This window comes from Microtus ochrogaster, chromosome 4 (genome assembly GCF_000317375.1).
Source record: "Microtus ochrogaster isolate Prairie Vole_2 chromosome 4, MicOch1.0, whole genome shotgun sequence".
Taxonomy (NCBI): domain Eukaryota; kingdom Metazoa; phylum Chordata; class Mammalia; order Rodentia; family Cricetidae; genus Microtus; species Microtus ochrogaster.
In genome coordinates this window covers 52,548,085-52,553,616 of record NC_022011.1, presented here as the reverse complement: position 1 = coordinate 52,553,616, position 5,532 = coordinate 52,548,085, and the positions used below count along the sequence as shown (strand labels likewise).

The window sequence follows — 5,532 nt, the reverse complement described above, 5'->3', positions numbered from 1 at the left end:
CTTGCTTCTGTAACCGCGCTTCTGCTCCCTTTACCCTATAAAAACCCGCTACCCCAGCCTGACAGCGCGCCAGTCCTCCGAGAGACTTGGACGCCCCAGGTACCTGTGTATCTGAATAAACCTCTTGCTGTTTGCATCTGCTGGCCTCGCTGTTCCTTGGGAAGGGTCTCCCCAGACTGAAAGACACTCTCTGAGGGTCTTTCACCACTTTTGGGTATATATCCAAAGGATGCTCAATCGTGCCACAAGGACACGTGTTCAACTATGTTCATAGCAGCTTTGTTTGTCATAACCAGAACCTGGAAACAACCTAACTGCCCCTCAATCAAAGAATGGATAAGAAAAATATGGTATATTTATACAATGGAGTACTACACAGCAAAAAAAAATAACAGCTTGAATTTTGCAGGAAAATGGGTGAAGCTAGAAAACATCATTGAGTGGGGTAACCCAGAAAGAGAAAGACAATTATCACATGTATTCACTCATAGGTGGGTATGTATTTATTTATTTATTTATTATGTATGCAATATTCTTTCTGCATATATGCCTGAAAGCCAGAAGAGAGCACTAGACCTCATTACAGATGGTTGTGAGCCACCATGTGGTTGCTGGGAATTGAACTCAGGACCTTTGCAAGAGCAGGCAATGCTCTTAATCACTGAGCCATCTCTCTAGTCCAGCATAGATGGTTTTTAAACATAAAGCAAAGAAAGCTAGCCTACAAACCACAATCTCAGAGAACTTAGACAACAATGTAGACACTAAGAGAGACTTACATAGATCTAATCTATATGGGAAGTAGAAAGTAGAAAAAGACAAGATCTCCTGAGTAAATTGGGAGCATGGAGACCTTGAGGGCGGATTGAAGGGGGGAAGGGAGAGGCAGAAAGGGGAGCAGAGAAAAACGTAGATCTTAATAAATATCAATAAAATAAAATAAAAATAAATCAATTCTGGAGAAGGAAGTAGCAGTAATTGCTAGTTTTGGTACACACTGTCACTCACACTCGCAAAGAAAGCGTTGTCATCTCTCATTAGCCTCAGCTAGTAAGTCTTTGCCAAGCATGTGGGATAATAAGGCACTAGAATCCAACATGACTGTGCCCTTGTAAACAATACACATTCACTCAGGACTTCACTCACTTTTAAGCTTCCTCTGCTTACTATAGAAAGTACTGGATAGTGAGGAAGAGATCAAGATGAAAGAAACAAACAATATACACCTCAGATCTGGCCTTTAATAAATAAGGGACAATTCATGATGCAGTATGAGGATGGTGAGGGTTCTTAATAAATGTCTGGCACATGAGACCATGACATTCAGGTCACCTGCTTCTGAACTGAGCTGGGAAGGACTTTCAAGAAATAAATGAAATAACCTTGTCTTAGTCACTGTTCTAGTGCTGTGAAGAGACAAGACCACAGCAACTCTTATAAAAGAAAGCATTTAACTGGAGCTTGCTTAGTTCCAGTCCAGCAAGGAACATGGTGGTACATAGGTAGACATAGACTTGGTGCTAGAAAAGTAGTTGAGAGTGCTACCATCCCAATTCAGATAGCAGAAGAGAAAACAATACAGGGCCTGGCTTGGGCTTACAAAATTACAAAGTCTAGCCACAGTCACACGTTTCCTCCAACAAGAATTTCCTCAAACAATACCACTGATTGTAAGCATTCTCCTAAAGGAATACTAATGCACTGAGAAGATATTATAATAGAATGGATCTTTTTATCACATCAACAGAGTAAAAACACAAAAACTTATGTGGAAAAGGTTTCTGAGTTGATTCTAAAAGGAATTTGAAACATTATCAATAAGCAGGAAGAGACCCAGCAAAAATCGTAGTACCTTTTACTGATGACAAAATTGACAAATTATGAACAGAAAGTGTACCTTGGTAAAGACCTTGCAGTAAGTTTTTTTTTCGAGGGGAGGGAAATTGACAACAAATATCCCAAAAGAAAGAGATTCCTATTCAATTTATAGAGAACTGGATCCTTCCTCACATTGTATGGGGAACACCAGTATCTGGAGCTCCTACATTCTATACTGATGCAAATAAATAAGGAAGGGCAGGTTACAAGTCAAAAAATTTAAGTAAAGTGGCTCAAAGTCCTTACTCTGTAAAAAGTCAGAATTATATACTATTGTCATGGTATTAAATGATATTATGGAATCTCTTAACATAATCACTGATTCAAAATATTCAGAGAGTTCTTTTGTATATTTGTTATTTATTCAGTTATGAGAAATAATCAGGAATAGGAATAATTCCATACATATAACACACATCCAATCACATATGGGTCTGCCAGGTACACTAGCACAAGATAATGAAGGCTAGATATGAAGTAATTTAATTAAAAATGTCATTTGCTAATGAACTAGGCATTGGTGATATATTTACTGCCTATATATATTTTATATAGTTCTTTTACTTTTTATATATAGCTTTTCTTATTAGTTATAACCTTTTTTTAGACAAAAAGGAGGAAATGTAGTGATATCTTGTTTGTACTCTAACAAGTAAAGCTAGCCTGTAAATCAGAGGATGGAGCCATCTACTAATTAACCACAGAGCTCTGGAGGTCTGTACAGACAGACAGGAAGTGATATGGCTGGGCAGAGAGACAACGTTAAGGTTGGAGGAGAAAGGAACTCAATGCATTGGCTAATGAGTTAGCACAGTAAGAGTTGGATGTGCCTTGGTCCTTCCTCTCGCTGATCTTTCAGCATCTGCCCCTATATCTTGCTCCAAGTTATTATTTAGATGGATTAGAACCCTTACAACAATGAAGGGATCTGTCAGAGTCACTCAAAGGCAAATATGGCAATGTATGGTAGTGTGGGAGGTCCTTTTGTCTATGTGTTGCTTTTATTGGTTAATGAATAAAGAAACTAGGTAGACCTGTGGATAGGGCAATACGTAGGTAGGCGGAAAAAACTGGACTGAATGCTGGATGGTGTTGCGGGAGGTCCTTCCGCTCCTCCAGCCTATAGCCGCTGAGATACCAGCCCATTGGGGTGTGGTCTCTCTCCCTTTAAATAAGCGCCCGCTTCCCTCTCCTCTCTTCACTTCCTGCTCCGCCGGCGACTAGACTCAGTTACTGGTTGCGCAGAGGGCTGTTGTCTGGGACGGTGATCTGTAAGTTTTTTCCCCTTTAAATAAATACCACCCTATTAATCATAATTCCAAACTGGTGTGGCATTGTTTGTGACTTACGCCTTCAGTTGGCGCCCAACGTTTGGCGTTAGGACCTCTCCTTCCCCAGCTCGGCTGCTGTCCGCGAGTTCGGCTTGGCACGAGGCTCCCTTCCTCAGCCGCGGCCTGTGCCTTGCGGTGGCAGCTGCGACCCTGTGGCCTGTGTCTTGTGCGTGGAGTCAACAGCTTAATATAAATCATCACACATTGGCTTTTCTTGCTGTTCTTTATATTTTCCCTTTAGACACCTCAGATTGACTTCCAGTCCCCACGAACCCTACCGTCTGCCTCCCCACGTGGATTTAAACTCCACAGGTCTCTGCCCGTGTGGTTTGCTGTTTTCTGAGTCGTTTTTAAATCTCCCTTTCAAGCACAGCTCTTGGGTGGCGAGAACCAGAGCACACGGTTGCCGGTTGCTGAAAGCTGCAACACCTGAGGGTGACTCTGTCACGTAGAGACATAAGCGACTTCCAGGTTGCTCTTCTCTACCCCTGGATTCTGGGTTTCTGGTTCCGTCTCTGGAATTGATTTAATTACATTTACTTTGTTGAGAAACTTGCATTTTTCAGTTTTTAACATCTACTAAGGCACTGAAACAGGACCTCGTATTCATCGCGACTCGGCAACAGCGGCACCTGCTGGATAATAGGTAATATGGCAGTTTCCGTTTCTAACACAAATTTTACTGCTTTGTTTTCACTAATACAATGGATTAGTAAATTTATACTTACTAATACAATGGATTACATTATACAAGGTTTATATGATTATGGGGATAACTTAATTTGCTTGTTACTAGGTTTCAGTTTTCTTTTCCATATTCTATCATTAAGGAAGAATATGGCACTCCTAAGAACGATAGAATCTTTACAAACTAATAATTAACAACTAATTGACAGGATTAAAATTATTGAAAATCAGAGGTTATCTGAACAAGTGGATACGATGACAGACAAAATTGACTCCATATCCAAGGGTATTAGAAAGTTACCTGAAAGGGTTCAGGCTGTTGAATTTGACCTTCAGACTTTATCACAAAGTTTTGATAAGGTAACACACAGAATGTACCTCCAAGATGGGAATCTACATGATATACAAGAAAAGATTAAGGAGGACATGTTATCTTTGAAGGAAAAAATTAAAGCTTTGGAATCACAGGTGCAGAATGGGAACCAAAAAATTGATACCTCAGTGAAATCACAGGAAATATATACAGGTCAGGATTCAGGAATTAAGAGAGAGAATGATAAAAAGATTTGAAAAGATTGGAGAAATTATTAGAGCTGGTGAACAGAGTAATAAGGCACTAGGACAGGATACAATGCCAAAAACAGCTATTAGAACTGGCTTACCCAGGTTTCTAGCAACATACCCTATACTTAATTCTGACAAAGCGTCAACTTCTAAAGGCTCAAAGGGAGTCAGAGAAGCTAGATGGATACCAATAGCAATGAATGAACTGAAAGAAATTAATCAAGCTGTTGTTAATTTTGGCTTGGACAATGCATATGTAAAGGAAATGATAAGGACTTGGGCTTCTAATGCTAGAGCTACCCCCCATGATTTCCATCAGTTAGTGTCTGCAGTTTTAGATAATGGACCTTCCTTGATGTTTGGAATTTATTTCAGAGAAGAATCAAAACATATGGAACAACAAGGAAGAGCAAAAGGTGTGGAGGTTTCCCAAGATCAAATTCTTGGGGAAAGAGAATATGCTGATACACAGGTCCAAGCTCTTTATGACGATGAAGTAGTGTCTATGTCACCAAGCAGCTTTAAATGCTTGGAATAGGATACAAGATGAAGCAAAAAGGGTTGAATCATATACCAGAATTAGGCAGGAACAGAGAGAAACCTTTATTGACTTATTGCAAAGATTAATTAAGGCTCTGGACATAGGGGTAGCAGACCCAGAAGCTGGACAAATACTTCTTGAATCTCTAGCTTTTGAGAATGCAAACATAGAATGCAAAAAGATAATTGGGCCTTTAAATTCTAGATCAGCACCTATGGATGATTGGATTCAGCATACGATGAATGTTGAGACGTTTAGCTATAATGATGAATCTTGGGTAGGAGAAGCGATTTCCAAAGCAATGAGGAGACATCAAACTGCCAGGTGTTTTAATTGTGGTAAATTAGGACATTTGCAAAGGGATTGCAGGCAAAAAATTTCTAGGAATAATATCTCTTCTGGGAATGACAAAAATAGGAGACCTCGGCCTTCAGGTATATGTAGGAGATGCGGTAAAGGCCGGCATTGGTCCAACGAATGTAGGTCAACAACAGACAGATGGGGCAATCCGATATCATCGGGAAACTCCTT

General features: G+C 40.0%; 1 protein-coding gene across 5 annotated transcripts in view; it reads right to left on the bottom strand.

The window, feature by feature from the left end:
• The window catches only part of Ehmt1 (euchromatic histone lysine methyltransferase 1), a 168,905-nt gene that overhangs the window by 126,097 nt on the left and 37,276 nt on the right, over window positions 1-5,532 (bottom strand). The gene's annotated exons all lie outside the window — the stretch shown is intronic.